The sequence below is a fragment of the Odocoileus virginianus genome, chromosome 28 (genome assembly GCF_023699985.2).
Source record: "Odocoileus virginianus isolate 20LAN1187 ecotype Illinois chromosome 28, Ovbor_1.2, whole genome shotgun sequence".
NCBI lineage: Eukaryota > Metazoa > Chordata > Mammalia > Artiodactyla > Cervidae > Odocoileus > Odocoileus virginianus.
This window is the reverse complement of record NC_069701.1, coordinates 26391312-26404992: the sequence shown is the minus strand read 5'-3', so window position 1 is coordinate 26404992 and position 13681 is coordinate 26391312. Positions and strand designations below refer to the sequence as shown.

Genomic DNA, 13681 nt, shown 5'->3' with positions numbered 1-13681 from the left:
TTATCCCCCAAATTCCCATGGCTCACATGTACTTAATTTCCCTTGACGTACTTGAGAAGAATGAAAAGATCATTCCTATTTCACAGATAATGAAACTATGTCCTAAAAATCATAAGGTATGGTCTATACTCCCCACCAGCTGACAATCTAAGAGGGTCCATAATATAGTGTGTGACACTTATCAGGGTCCCTCATGCTGGGGGAGGCAGGAGAGCACAGGCTTGGGAGCCAGTGCTCCAAAGTAGTAAAGTCTACTGTTTACTACAGGCCGTGGATAAGGCCCCTGTACCTACCTGAGCCCTGATCAGTTCAGGTCATGTCCGAGTCTTTGAAACCCCATGGACTGCAGCACACCAGGCCTCCCTGTCCATCACCAACTCCCAGAGTTTACTCAAACTCATGTCCAATAGCGTCGGTGATGCCATCCAATCATCTCGTCCTCTGTCCATCCCCTTCTCCTCCTGCCTTCAATCTTTCCCAGCATCAGGGTCTTTTCTAATAAGTCAGTTCTTCACATCAGGTGGCCAAAGTATTGGAGTTTCAGTTTCAGCATCAGTCCTTCCAATGAATATTCAGGACTGATTTCCTTCAGGATGGACTGTTTTGATCTCCTTGCAGTCCAAGGGACCCTCAAGAGTCTTCAACACCACAGTTCAAAAGCATCAATTCTTTGGTGCTCAGCTTTCTTTATAGTCCAAATCTCACATCCATACATGACTACTGGAAAAACCACAGCTTTGAATAGATGGACCTTTGTTGGCAAAGTAATGTCTCTGCTTTTTAATATGCTGTCTACATTGGTCATAACTTTTCTTCCAAGGAGCAAGTGTCTTTTGATTTCATGGCTGCAGTCACCATCTGCAGTGATTTTGGAGGCCAAAAAAATAGTCTCACACTGTTTCCACTGTTTTCCCATCTATTAGCCATGAAGTGATGGGACCAAATGCCATGATCTTAGTTTTCTGAATGCTGAGTTTTAAACCAACTTTTTTACTCTCCTCTTCACTTTCATCAAGAGGCTCTTTAGTTCTTCTTTGCTTTCTGCTGTAAATGTGGTGTCATCTGCATATCTGAGGTGATTGATATTTCTCCCAGCAATCTTGATTCCAGCTTGTGCTTCATCCAGTCCAGTATTCCTCATGATGTACTCTGCATAGCAGTGAAATGAGCAGGGTGACTATATATAGCTTAGACATACTCCTTTCCCTATTTGGAACCAGTCTGTTGTTCCATGTTCAGTTCTAACTGTTGCTTCTTGACCTGCATGCAGATTTCTCAGGAGGCAGGTCAGGTGGTCTGGTATTCCCATCTCTTGAAGAATTTTCCACAGTTTGTTGTGATCCACACAGTCAAAGGCTTTGGCATAGTCAATAAAGCAGAAGTAGATGTTTTTCTGAACTCTCTTGCTTTTTTGATGATCTAATGGATGTTGGCAACTTGATCTCTGGTTCCTCTGCCTTTTCAAATCCAGCTTGAACATCTGGAAGTTCATGGTTCAAGTACTGTTGAAGCCTGGCTTGGAGAATTTTGAGCATTACTTTACTAGCATGTGAGATGAGTGCAATTGTGTGGTACTTTCAACATTCTTTGGCATTGCCTTTCTTTGGGATTGGAATGAAAACTGACCTTATCCAGTCCTGTGGCCACTGATGAGTTTTCAAAACTTGCTGGCAATATATAGTATAGCATTTTCACAGCATCATCTTTTACGATTTGAAATAGCTCAACTGGAATTTCATCACCTTCACTAGCTTTGTTTGTAGTGATGCTTCCTAAGGCCCAGTTGACTTCACATTCCAGAATGTCTGGCTCCAGGTGAGTAATCATACCATCATGATTATCTGGGCCATGAAGATCTTCTTTGTATAGTTCTTCTGTGTATTCTTGCCACCTCTTCTTAATATCTTCTGCTTCTGTTAGGTCCATACCATTTCTGTCCTTTATTGTGCCCATCTTTGCATGAAATGTTCCCTTGGTATCTCTAATTTTCTTGAAGAGATCTCTAGTCTTTCCCGTTCTATTGTTTTCCTCTATTTCTTTGCATTGATTGCTGAGGAAGGCTTTCTTATCTCTTCTTGCTATTCTTTGGAACTCTGCATTCAAATGGGTATATCCTTCCTTTTCTCCTTTGCCTTTAGCTTCTCTTCTTTTCTCAGCTATTTGTAAGGCCTCCTCAGACAACCATTTTGCCTTTTTGCATTTCTTGTTCTTGGGGATGGTCTTGATCACTGCCTCCTGTACAAGGCCATGAACCTCCATCCGTAGTTCTTCTTTGGAGCCTTGATCTCCTCCATGCTAAAGCAAGGATACAATGCCTGGAATGCTGGTGGAACTAAATAAAATGTTCAGGCAGGGCGCAGAGCCCTGGCCCCAACACTGGAAGCGCTTTGTAGCTGTTAGTACTCCATTTGTGTTATGGGTGGTGCTTACGATCAAGGGTGGATGGAAGGCTGCCCTGGTGGCTCAGCAGTGACGAGTCCGCCTGCCAGTGCAGAAGACACAGGTTCAATCCCTGGTCCAGGAAGATGCCACATGAAGTCTGTATGCCACAACTACTGAGCCTGTGCTCTAGAGCCCGGGAGCCAAAACTACCAAGCTCACAGGTCACAAGTACTGAAGCCTGTACACCCTAGAGCCTGTGCACTGCAACTAGAGAGTAGCCCCCACTCCCCACAACTAGAGAAAAGTTCGCACAGCAATGAAGGCCCAGCACGGCTCGAAATAAATGAAATTATTCTTAAAAAAGGTGGTTGGAAAGTCACTGAAGGAGTTAGGGGTTGCACAGAAGGAGCACCCAGCCTCCTCTGACCCTAGGTTAGCTCCACACTCTTCATCAAAGTCCCAGACATCATCCAGGCACACCGAGTCCCAGCTATGGTATTCCAGGATGCAGACATCATAGCAGCAACCGAAGACTTCTATTTTCCTCAGAATAGAAGGTAAGGGGGTCAGAAAAAAGCAGGTGTCCTGCCCTGACCCAAATCCTGCTGCAGCACTCAGAGGTGGTCTTCTATCCCCACCCCAGCCAGGCCGGCTTTGCCAGGACCCCTTGGGAAAGAAGCCTAGCCCCCAGGTTGCTGACGTGCATGCAGGACATGCTCACGGAGAGAACAGATTGAGAAGGGCTTCTGGAAGTCTCTGGCACAGATGCTGACGCAGAAGGGAGACTCTTCCCTGTGCTCCATCATCCCGCCCCTCCCAGCAAGCTAAGGAGCGGGGCAAGGAATCTGAGACTGATCAGACCTGTCCATTTGAGTCCAGCAAAGTCTGACACCTCCTCTTCTAACCCACGCAATTGAGGCTGTGACTCTGAAGGCCAACGGGGAGGCATAGTTAATAAAGCCCATGTGTGGAGGTTTGCACCACCCCCAGCTACGAGCATTTGTCATCTGACTGTGGAAAGCACAGATGAGTTTTGCACAGATGACAAAACAAATGCATAATAAATCTGTGTTTGTGTGTTTCTAGGCTTGTGTGTTTGTGTGTGTGTCCATGCATGTGTGTGAGTGTGGGAATGTGTGTGTTGGGATAAAGAGGGTGAAGTGATAGGAAATGTACACATTTTCATTTGATTTCACTTGCTGATCATTATTAAAAAAATGAGGATGGGACTTAGAGAAATAGGACAAAGGCATTACAAGGAGGCTTTTTCCTGTTGGTTGTTATTCTTGTTCAGTCACTGAGTCGTGTCTGACTCTCTGTGACCCCATGGACTGTAGCCCACCAGGCTCCTCTGTCCATGGGATTTCCCAGGCAAGACTACTAGAGTGGGTTGCCATTTCCTTCTCCAGGTTTCCTGTTGGAGCCTCCTGCTTTTCCTCATGCCATAAGTAACCTCCCGAAAGAGTCTCCAACAGCATCTCTTAAAATGGTTTCAGTTCTTACACACATAAACACACACACACACACACACAAGGATTTAAGTAACATTTCTAATTTGGGAGGGGTATTGTTTCTCCAGCCTTTTATCTTTGACCTTCTCATAGAAATAAACTCTGGGAAACCCTGGTTGCAAGATCCCCCTGGATAATCAAGTCAGACATCTTTCAGATCCTGCCTAATATCTCAGAGAAGTCAATCAACAGATATATGTTAAACACCCACTATGTGTAGTATCTTATATGAGATTTTCCAGAAGATACAGGAAGGTCTGAGATGGTTTTGCCTATAATGACCATCAATCGCAAAGCTCTATTGATAGAGTCTGCTAAATGTCTCTGGTCTGCCAGTTCCTCTCTGTCCCCACTGCCTCATCATCTTTTTCCCAAATCTCCAATAAGTCAGCTCAAATGCCAGATCCTCCAAGACACCCTTCCTGATCCAACTCCTAGCTTGTCTCAGTGCCCCCAGAGACTTCACGTTTACATTTTTGTACCACTTACCTTATGTTATTAAAACACTCTGTGTGTGTGTTTGGAGGTGTGCTCTGTCGCCTCTGACTCTCTGTGACCCCATGGACTGTAGCCCACCAGGCTCCTCTGTCCATGGGATTCCCCAGGCAAGAATACTGGGGTGACTTGCCATTTTCTTCACCAGGGGATCCTCCCTACCCAGGGATTGAACCCGCGTCTCTTATGTCTCCTGCATTGGCACGCAGATTCTTTACCACTAGCTCACATGAAAAGCCCACTAAAACATTGTCCTTTCAGATCTGCCTCTGACATGAAACCAATTGTAACCTCTAATGGGGCTTTACAACCCTTTAGCGTAGGACATGCTGCCTGCCACTGAGTAGACGCTCCAAAGGCATTTGCTTCCCAGAGTTTAGACTCCATCACAGCAAGCTTCATCTGTGGCACATTTACCTGTGTATCTGGCCATTTCACCTGGCAGATAGTGGGCCCTTTAAGGACAAGACCTGGATTCATCTTGAAATCCCCAGCGCTGAGTACAGTGGTTGGTACCTAGTGATGAGCAAATGAAAGAAAGAGTGAATTACATGTGAATGAATACATCTCTAAATTCCTTCTGATTTCTCCGGGGCTGTTTCTAATTCTAAAATAAGAGTCGATGTGTACCACATGAGCGCACAGACAATAAATGCTATTACATCTCTCAGGAGGGGAAGATCACTTTCAGCTAGAATGGTTGGGAAAGATTTTAAAGAGAAAATGTGATTTCAACTGAGACTGGAGAAGGCACAGTATTTGAATATGTTGATGGAGAGGGAGGACCTTCCAGGAGGAAGGAAGGGGGCAGAGCTAAAAAAGAGCAACCCCTCTGGCCACTGGGTTCCTTGTCTGTATCTGATCTGTATGGAAAAAGGAGAAGTGAAGTTGGCTTTTTTCCTCTCTTCCTCTGCATCCACTTCAGAATTCTCAGAGCAAGCATGTTATCTGATTCGCTCTTCACACATGATGCTTCATAATGAAAGATTTGGGGGTATAGGCGGCAGAGTCATAAGGTGACCAATTGTTCCAGTTCGTCAGGGAATAATGATTTTCTCAGACTCTTGAGAGTCCCTTGGACAGCAAGGAGATCAAACCAGTCAATCCTAAGGGAAATCAGTGCTGAATATTCATTGGAAGGAGTGATGCTAAAGCTGAAGCTCGGATGCTTTGGCCACCTGATGGGAAGAATCGACTCACTGGAAAAGACCCTGATGCTGGTAAAGACTGAAGGCAGGAGGAGAAGGGGGTGACAGAGGATGAGGTGGTTGGATGGCATCACAGAATCAGCGGACATGAGTTTGAGCAAAGTCCAGAAAATGGTGAAGGACAGGGGAGCCTGGTGTGCTGCAGTCCATGGGGTCGCAAAGAGCCAGACATGACTTAGTGATTAGCACTTTCACTTTCATCAGCTCTCTCAGGCTGCAGGGCTCAGCACACCTTAGACTACTGAAGCCCCATGACTCCCCAGACATGCTATCAGACTCAGTGAGAAGCCAGTAAGCATTCATAAGGGTCCCTGCTTGGGTGGGGCCAGAGCCCAGGGGTGGCAGAGGATGGCCAGCTGGTTTCACAGACTCATTGGAAGCCTTGGCCCCAGCGGGCCAGTAGACCCCAAGCCACTCTCGCTACATCACACTGAGATTTGGGGGAAGGGATGAGGTGAAATGGGAAGAATTCCAATTCATGTCCAGGAAAAAAGAGAATTTATGGATAAAACAAAGTCAGCTAACTGTATTTTTCCCATTTTTATTTTTTAATTTTCAAGCCTACTGAAGGTTGAAAGTATAATACGAACGAAAACACATATACCTTTCCTTGAACTTGCTTTTCCAATTGCTTACATTTTGCTCTATTTGCTCGAGATTGCTCTCAATGTTTTTGCTAAACTGTTTGAAAATTAGTTATAGGTATCTTGAAATTCAATGTCTGAAATACTTCAGCATGCATCGCCTAAGAACTAGGTATTATCCTACATAAGCACAATGCTTTTTTCACTCCCAAGACACTTAACCTCCCAAGACACTGATACAATATTACCTAATGTGTGTGGGTGTGCGCTCAGTTGCTCCATCGACTCTTTGTGACCCCATGGACTGTAGCCCACCAGGCTCCTTCGTCCATGGGATTTCCCAGGCAAGAATACTGGAGTGGGTTGCCATTCCCTTACCCAGGGGATCTTTCCCACCAAGGGACTGAGCCCACATCTCTTGCATTGGCAGGTAGATTCTTTACCACTGCATCACCTGGGAAGCCCTTTATTATCTAATTTATTGCCCATATAAAATTGTTCCCAATTGTCTTAGTAATGTGCTGATTCAAGACCCAATTAAAAATCATTTACTTTTTTTTCTTGTTTTGGTCTTTTAAGACAGATAGTTTTGGAGTACAGGCTAATGTGGAATATCTCATAATCTAAATTTGAGTGTTTGTTTCTCCACTATCAAGTTCAGATTAGACATTTTTGGAAGAAGTACTACATAGGTGATATATCCTTCTAATCTCAGCATGCCAGGAAGCTCATAGTGTCATTTTGTTTCAACCTTGATAATGATATCAGAATTCTCCACCATAAAATCTCATTTGTAGATAATAAATAATCCATGGGGTAAGTCCGTGTGAATATCTAATGGAATTTTAGATGAAATTTTCTTTCTTTTTTTTTTTAGATGAAATTTTCTAATGGAACTTATTCAATGGATTTACCATCCAGTGATGCCCTTTGTCCAAATAAATCATTGTACTAATACTTACCAGCGGTGAGTTTTCTAATTCTATCATTTTTTCTCCACATATAGGTTAGCATTCTTCTGTAAAGAACAGTATGTCATCACACATGCATATACACGCTTATTTGTTAACCTTTTACCCTGAAATAATTAAAGACCCATAAGAAATTGCATACAAAAAAATATTACAAACAGGCTCAGGGTACCCAAGCCGAACTTCCACTCAAAGATAAGATCCTACATAGTACATTATCAAATCCAGGAAATCGACATTGGTACATGGTGATTAGCAAGACTATAGATTTTATATTTTTATAGTCATGTTAATTTTTTTTGGGTGGGGGTTGAGCGAGAGTGGTATGTTTTTCTGGTTTGGTGCCAGGGTTCTGCTGACTTCAAAAAATAAGTTAGAAGTGTTTACTACTCTTTTTTTGAAAAAGATTGCATAATATTGACACTATTTCTTCAATAAATGACTGAAATAAAGTATACAGACTTTACATGGATTTCACTTTTAAATTTTTTTTTCAATTTTATTCTAATTGTTTAACGTCTCTTTGAACTCATTTTTTTTCCCCACTGTGTTACTATCTACTACCATCACTATTCTTTTTGATGCTCAAAATGTCTCACATTTAGCTAGTGAGCACCCCTTCAAGCCAGCTCGTGTATCTTGTTGATAAGTTACCATCAGTTTCTGAGCTATCCTTTGATTTCTGTTACAAGGTGTCCAAGGTTCCAGATCTATATTTAGCCATTTCTCCAAGGAACTTGGCTCTTTCTTTTTTTTCCCTTTGAAACTTTGATCCTGATTCCATGAGCCTTGGTTTCTTTTGGTGGGGAAGCTGATTTAAGTATAAGATCTAGGCACTAGGTATGCTCATTGCTACTGGATTTTAATATCCTTCCACTGAACAAATGTGAGTTCTTATTGATTCCCCTTATTTAAATCCAGTGTCCCACAACTCTTCCTCATAGCTCAGATGGTAAACAATCTGCCTGCATTGCAGGAGACCCGGGTCTGATCCCTGCATCAGGAAGATCCCCTGGAGAAAGAAATGGCAATCCACTGCAGTATTCTTGCCTGGAGAATTCCATGGACAGAGGAACCTGGTGGGCTACAGTCCATGGGGTCACAAAGAATGGGACACAACTGAAGTGATGAGCACACACACATATCCTTATCCCTAGCTCCTATCATCATCAACATATTTAACTCACCTGCTGAGTCCTGCACTTCCTTCAACAGTTTTAGAACTACTATATCGATACTACCCACTACCAACATCAAACATACGATGTAAGTTCAAGGTGTCTTTACAGTTCTTTTTTAAAAACATAACCTAATCAGGGCTTTCCCGCTGGCTCAGTAGGTAAAAACACTGCCTGCAATACAGGAGGCACAGGAGATGTGGGTTCAGTCCCTAGATTGGGAAGATTCCCTGGAGGAGGAAATGGCAACCCACTCCAGTATTCTGGCCTGGAGAATCCCATGGACAGAGGAGCCTGGCGGGCTACAGTCCACGGGGTCACAAAGAGCAGGACACGACTGAGTGACTGAACACATTAGGATATACATTTGGAACACTGGGCTCAAGAGTTTGTGAGTTAATTATTTATTCTCTGCATGGTTGTATTATCGATTTGATATGTGGTTGGCTTCCAGTTTTAAGATTTGCTTTGTAGGTTACTGACTTAATTTTATTTTAAACTATATGAGACACTTACACAATTTATAAGTCAAAACTATATGAAAAAGGTATATTCATAGAAATCTCACTATTATCCATAATGATTCCTTCCCCCTGTCCCGTGCCTTGTCGTAATCACTTTCCTTAGTTTGTGGTTCATGCTTCTTGCATTTCTTTTGGCAAAAGCAAGCAAATAAGTTTGTTTTCTTGTCTCTTTTTTTAAAGGTAACTATATACTCTTTCACACCTTACATTTTGCTCTTAACAACAGATCCTGAAAAATCATTGCATATCAGTTCCTAGAGAGCGTCTTCATTATTTTTTACATTGTGTATACTGTCCTGTGTGTGCTATTCAATGTATCTACTATAGCAGGCATTTCAGTTGATTCCAGTGTTTTCTTACAATAAATAGCATCACAGTAAATAACTTTATCACAAGGGTTTATATTTGTGAAGTGTATTGCAGGATAAATCCCAACAAGAATAATTGCTGGCTCAAAAGGTAAATGCCTAGTTTTGTTCAATATGCTGGAATCTTCTCCGTGGAGACTCGCCACCTTACTCTTATATCAGCAATTTGTGAGAGTATCTATTTCCTTGCTCAAAGTGTCTATCGTCAACTTTTTCAATTCTGCTGCTCTGATAGGTTAAAAAAATAGCAGCAGAATGTAGTTTTATTTTTCATTTCTCCCATTAAGAGTAAGTTTCAGCAGTTTTATACATATTTGAAGACTATTTGTGTCTATTTTTCTCTGAAGTGTCTGTTTCTCCTGCTCATGTTTCTTTAAGATTTTGGACTTTCATTTCTTGATTTTTGAATGTTCTTTATATATGAGGAAGCTATCAGCTCTTTATCTATGATGTATATTAAATAGACTTTTTCCAAGTTTGTTGCTTATCTTTTGACTTTCTGATCTTTTTGCCACGAAAGAATTTTGTTTTAATATTTTGACCACATTTTTCTTCTTTTTTAAATCTGGATTTTGAATTATGATTAACAAAGCTTTCTCCATACCCAGATTATAAAGAAATTCACCCATATTTTTAAAAGAAAAAAAAAGTGCCTTCTTTTATGTAAGGAAATACTCATGTGGTTTCATTCTTTTTTTTTTTTACATTTAAATCTCTAATATATTTAGAGTATATTTTGGAAGATGGTGTGAGATATGAATGCATTTTTATCTTTTCCCAATGGCTATCTAATTTTTCAACCCTTTATTAAAAAGTCCACCTACTTCCCAGAACTTCTTAAATTTGGAGGTCTTGCACACTAAATAAGTACTGCAATCAATATTAGTCACGTCAAGACAGAAATGGATGGGTTTTTCTTTTTGTATCTTTTTGGTGTGATACTTCCAAGCCTGGAAAGAAAGAGAAGATCTTGGAGCAGGGGTGGGGGTGTTGGGGGGGGGGGGTAGGACTAATGGTTAGAAATGCAGAGTTTCTAAATATACATGTTTTGCTTATTTTTAAGAAATACATGTAAATGACAAATATATTTTCAAAGAAATACACACTAATGACAAAAATTCAAATAGTACAAAAAGTTGAACAGTGAAAGGTAAAAAGCATCCTCTTAAGATAGCAGCAGGTCTTCCCTGATAGCTCAGTTGGTAAAGAATCTGCCTGCAAAGCAGGAGATCCTGATTCAATTCCTGGGCCAGGAAGATCGGCTGGAGAAGAGATAGGCTACCCATTCCAGTATTCTTGGGCTTCCCTTGTGGCTCAGCTGGTAAACAATCTGCCTATAATGCGGGAGACCTGTGTTGGGAAGATCCTCTGGAGAAGGGAAAAGCTACCCACTCCAGTATTCTGGCCTGGAGAATTCCATGGACTGTATAGTCCATGGGGTCGCAAAGAGTCAGACACAATGGAGTGACTTTCACTTTCACTTTTAGATAGCAGTCACCACTATTGCCAGTTTCTTATGTATCTGTCCACATATGTGTGTGCAGACAGAAAAAATGAGAGAGAGAAAGAGAGATGGAGAAATGCTTTAAACTAAAGAGGTGGAAAGTGAGCTTGTACCTATAAAAGGCCCGTTAAGTGTCAAGAAAGTAAAGGTTATCACTCTATCTGCCAATGATCAGTATTTTCCAATGGTTCCGTATTGTCATTCCATTTTACAGAAGAGAAATCAAAGTTCAGAGAGGCGAAGTGACTTGTTGAAAGACCACAGCTAGCAACGGGAGGCTCCGGATTTGAATTAACACAGTCCCCTCTGTACCAGGATGTGAACAGGGAAGCAATGGGTAGTCACCACCTATGAGTGGCAGCTTGGGACTCCTGGAGGCACACTGTCACCATCTCCCAGAATGACTTGGCAGTGGGGAGCAAAGTGATGTCCAGGCTGTGCCAAGAATGAACATGTCACAGCATAGTCATGTGGTCCTTGACAGGAAGTTCCCCATGATGGAAAGGGAGGTTCATGCAACAGGGCAAAATCTCCCATCCTCAAACGCTTTGGAATTTTCTCTAAACTGAGGAGAGAAAAAAATCAAAAGATAAACTGGATTATGTCAAGAAACATTAGCAGCTGTGACTCAGAGATACATGGGAGGGCGCATATCTCTTGACTCAGAGGGGTCCTTTTCTTAGTCACTTTGCAGCTTTTACCGCACTTTAATCTTTTAGAGAAAGAAAGTGATTTACAAAGTGGGGGGGAGGTAAAAATAAAAGATTGCAACAGAAGGATTTGCTTCACAACAGCAGTTCGTGGCAGCATGCAAGGAAAATACAGAGAAGAAAGCATTGTTATTCTATTCCAGAGAGAGGGTTTTTGAATACCCAAGTAGATGGGTGTCAATTTCTGTGTATTAAAACATTCAAAACACAGCTCTTTCTCACAGAAGTTCTTTCTATTGTAGTGGAGACATATTTTTTCTCATCTTTAGGGATTACAACTCTGCAGAAGAGCACTGGCTAAAATGGGATGCAGGAGTGTGGGAGATGGCTCCCCTGGAATATTCTCAGGTTGTCTTTGGTTCCGTGGAGATTTTTACTGCTTCTGGAATAGGGTCCTTGAACTGTCCCAACTCTTGAGATCCTGGACATTGGATTAGGGTGGCCCTTTCCAGTAGCTACTCCATCAGTATATAGCAGAGTTTCAGCTCATGATCAAGTCTATGTATTCCCATTCTACTTTCTTTCCTTTATCCCCAATTACTACTGCCACAAAAGGTGGTGGGAGCACTAGAATTCTGGATTCTGTACATGTGTACAGTCTATGTGCTTTTTGATCACCAACTGCAAACCTGAACTTCTCTCAAAAGGATGCTGTAGGCCTTGCATGGGTGTCCATCTCTGCAAGGATGCTGCAGGCTTTATGTGGATGCTCATCTTTACAAGGATGCCCAGTCTTTCACGGTTACCCATCTTCACATGGGCAGCCATCTTCACACACACGCTCATACAATCAGCTATTTGCTCAGACACAAGCTACACCACAGCTAACCTCTGACCTTCCAGCCTGCCACTAATTCTCCTCCTTTTCCTCATTCTTTACCTAATGCCCTTCAACTCCTACTCTACTCAGATTCTAGCCAAGGGAATATGCTATTCCTGCTCAGATTTTTTCATTTGTACAGTCAGAGATATTCCCTTGCTCTTCCTAGCAGATCTCCACACCCTTTCTTGTTTAAAAATTCTATTAAAAACCGGTGATTTATAGCAAATCTCCCTTGAGTTTTTCAAATGTTTCAAATACCTCCATTCTCACCCTTTAGCATCTGTCTTCCCATCCATCAACTAGCGTATTTATTAGGCACTTGCTATGTGCTAGACATTGTGCTAATATGAGGGGAAATGACATTTGTGTACTGCTTTCCTATATAATCTCCACAATAGCTCAAAGTAGGAAGGGCAGAAATAATTACTAATCCCATATTGCAGATTAGAAAACTAAGGCCCAGAGAGGTCAGGTGGCTGCTGGGAAGTGACAAACCCCCAAATTCAAACAGAGCTCCTTTAGATCGCTCAGGCACTTTGTATTAAGCCTCAGGCGGCATGTGTGTGCCCCTGCGTGTGTCCCTGCCCCCAGTCCATCTTCAAACCCACACAGTCTGTCGTTACAGTTGTAATTATTCGCAAGCATGTTTTTCTCGGTTTTTTCTAATGTGTTTGTTCTGTCTTCTCTGTAATCAACAAGGTCCCCTTAGACCGCAGCCCAGAGTGGCTCTCCAAGCTCGGTGCTGAAAGGGGTAGAGAAAGTCAGATAAATCCGCAGCTCTTCAGAGCAAAGCGGGATAAAGTTTTCAATCTGTACAGATGCTGTGTCATCTCAAATGGCAGCGAGAGGTACTGAGAGCCCATGTGGGTGGGCTCCCTGGAACTTTACCCATTTAATAAGTACTAGTGTTTTTTGGAGCCATTTCCATTCCTTCAACACAACCCCAACAAATCAGCTCTGAGTTTCCTTCCCAGTCATTTTCCCTCCCCTTCACACAAAAGCTGGTGACGATGGAAAGCCCCCATGGTGGGCATCTAATTATCATCAAACTGCAAACCCATTTCTCAAGGATCCTTCCCCATTGCTAGAGAACTGGATTAATCAGCACGGCTCACAGTGGTTTTTGCATCTCTTAATTTACTAGCAAACACTCCTTCTCTCCTGAGAGGAGCTGTTTTGTTACGTGTAATTAGACCATGTACGCAACCCTGTGTGGGACTTGTTATTTTTGCACAGGAGGATTATGGAGCCGTCTCCAGGTGGGGAATGGTGACATGCTACAGGGACAAAGGTATGCTGGCTGCATGTTCATTTGCAAACCTCCTCTGGCCCAGCGCGGGAGGCTCGGTGGGGAGATGGTAGGGCTGGAGGCCCACGTGGGCTCAGCTCCTCTGACTAATTGTCTGGGGCGGGAGGTTTGGAA

The 13681-nt window shown here is 42.5% G+C and overlaps 1 long non-coding RNA gene across 5 annotated transcripts in view; it reads right to left on the bottom strand.

Annotated features, from left to right (window-relative positions):
- Window positions 1-13681, bottom strand: part of LOC110149967 (uncharacterized) — a 75353-nt gene that overhangs the window by 11938 nt on the left and 49734 nt on the right. For all 5 annotated transcript variants that reach the window (XR_011484352.1, XR_002317594.2, XR_002317593.2 and 2 more), the window contains one exon: window positions 4806-4904. This is a non-coding gene — a long non-coding RNA (uncharacterized lncRNA). The remainder of the gene's footprint in view (window positions 1-4805; window positions 4905-13681) is intronic.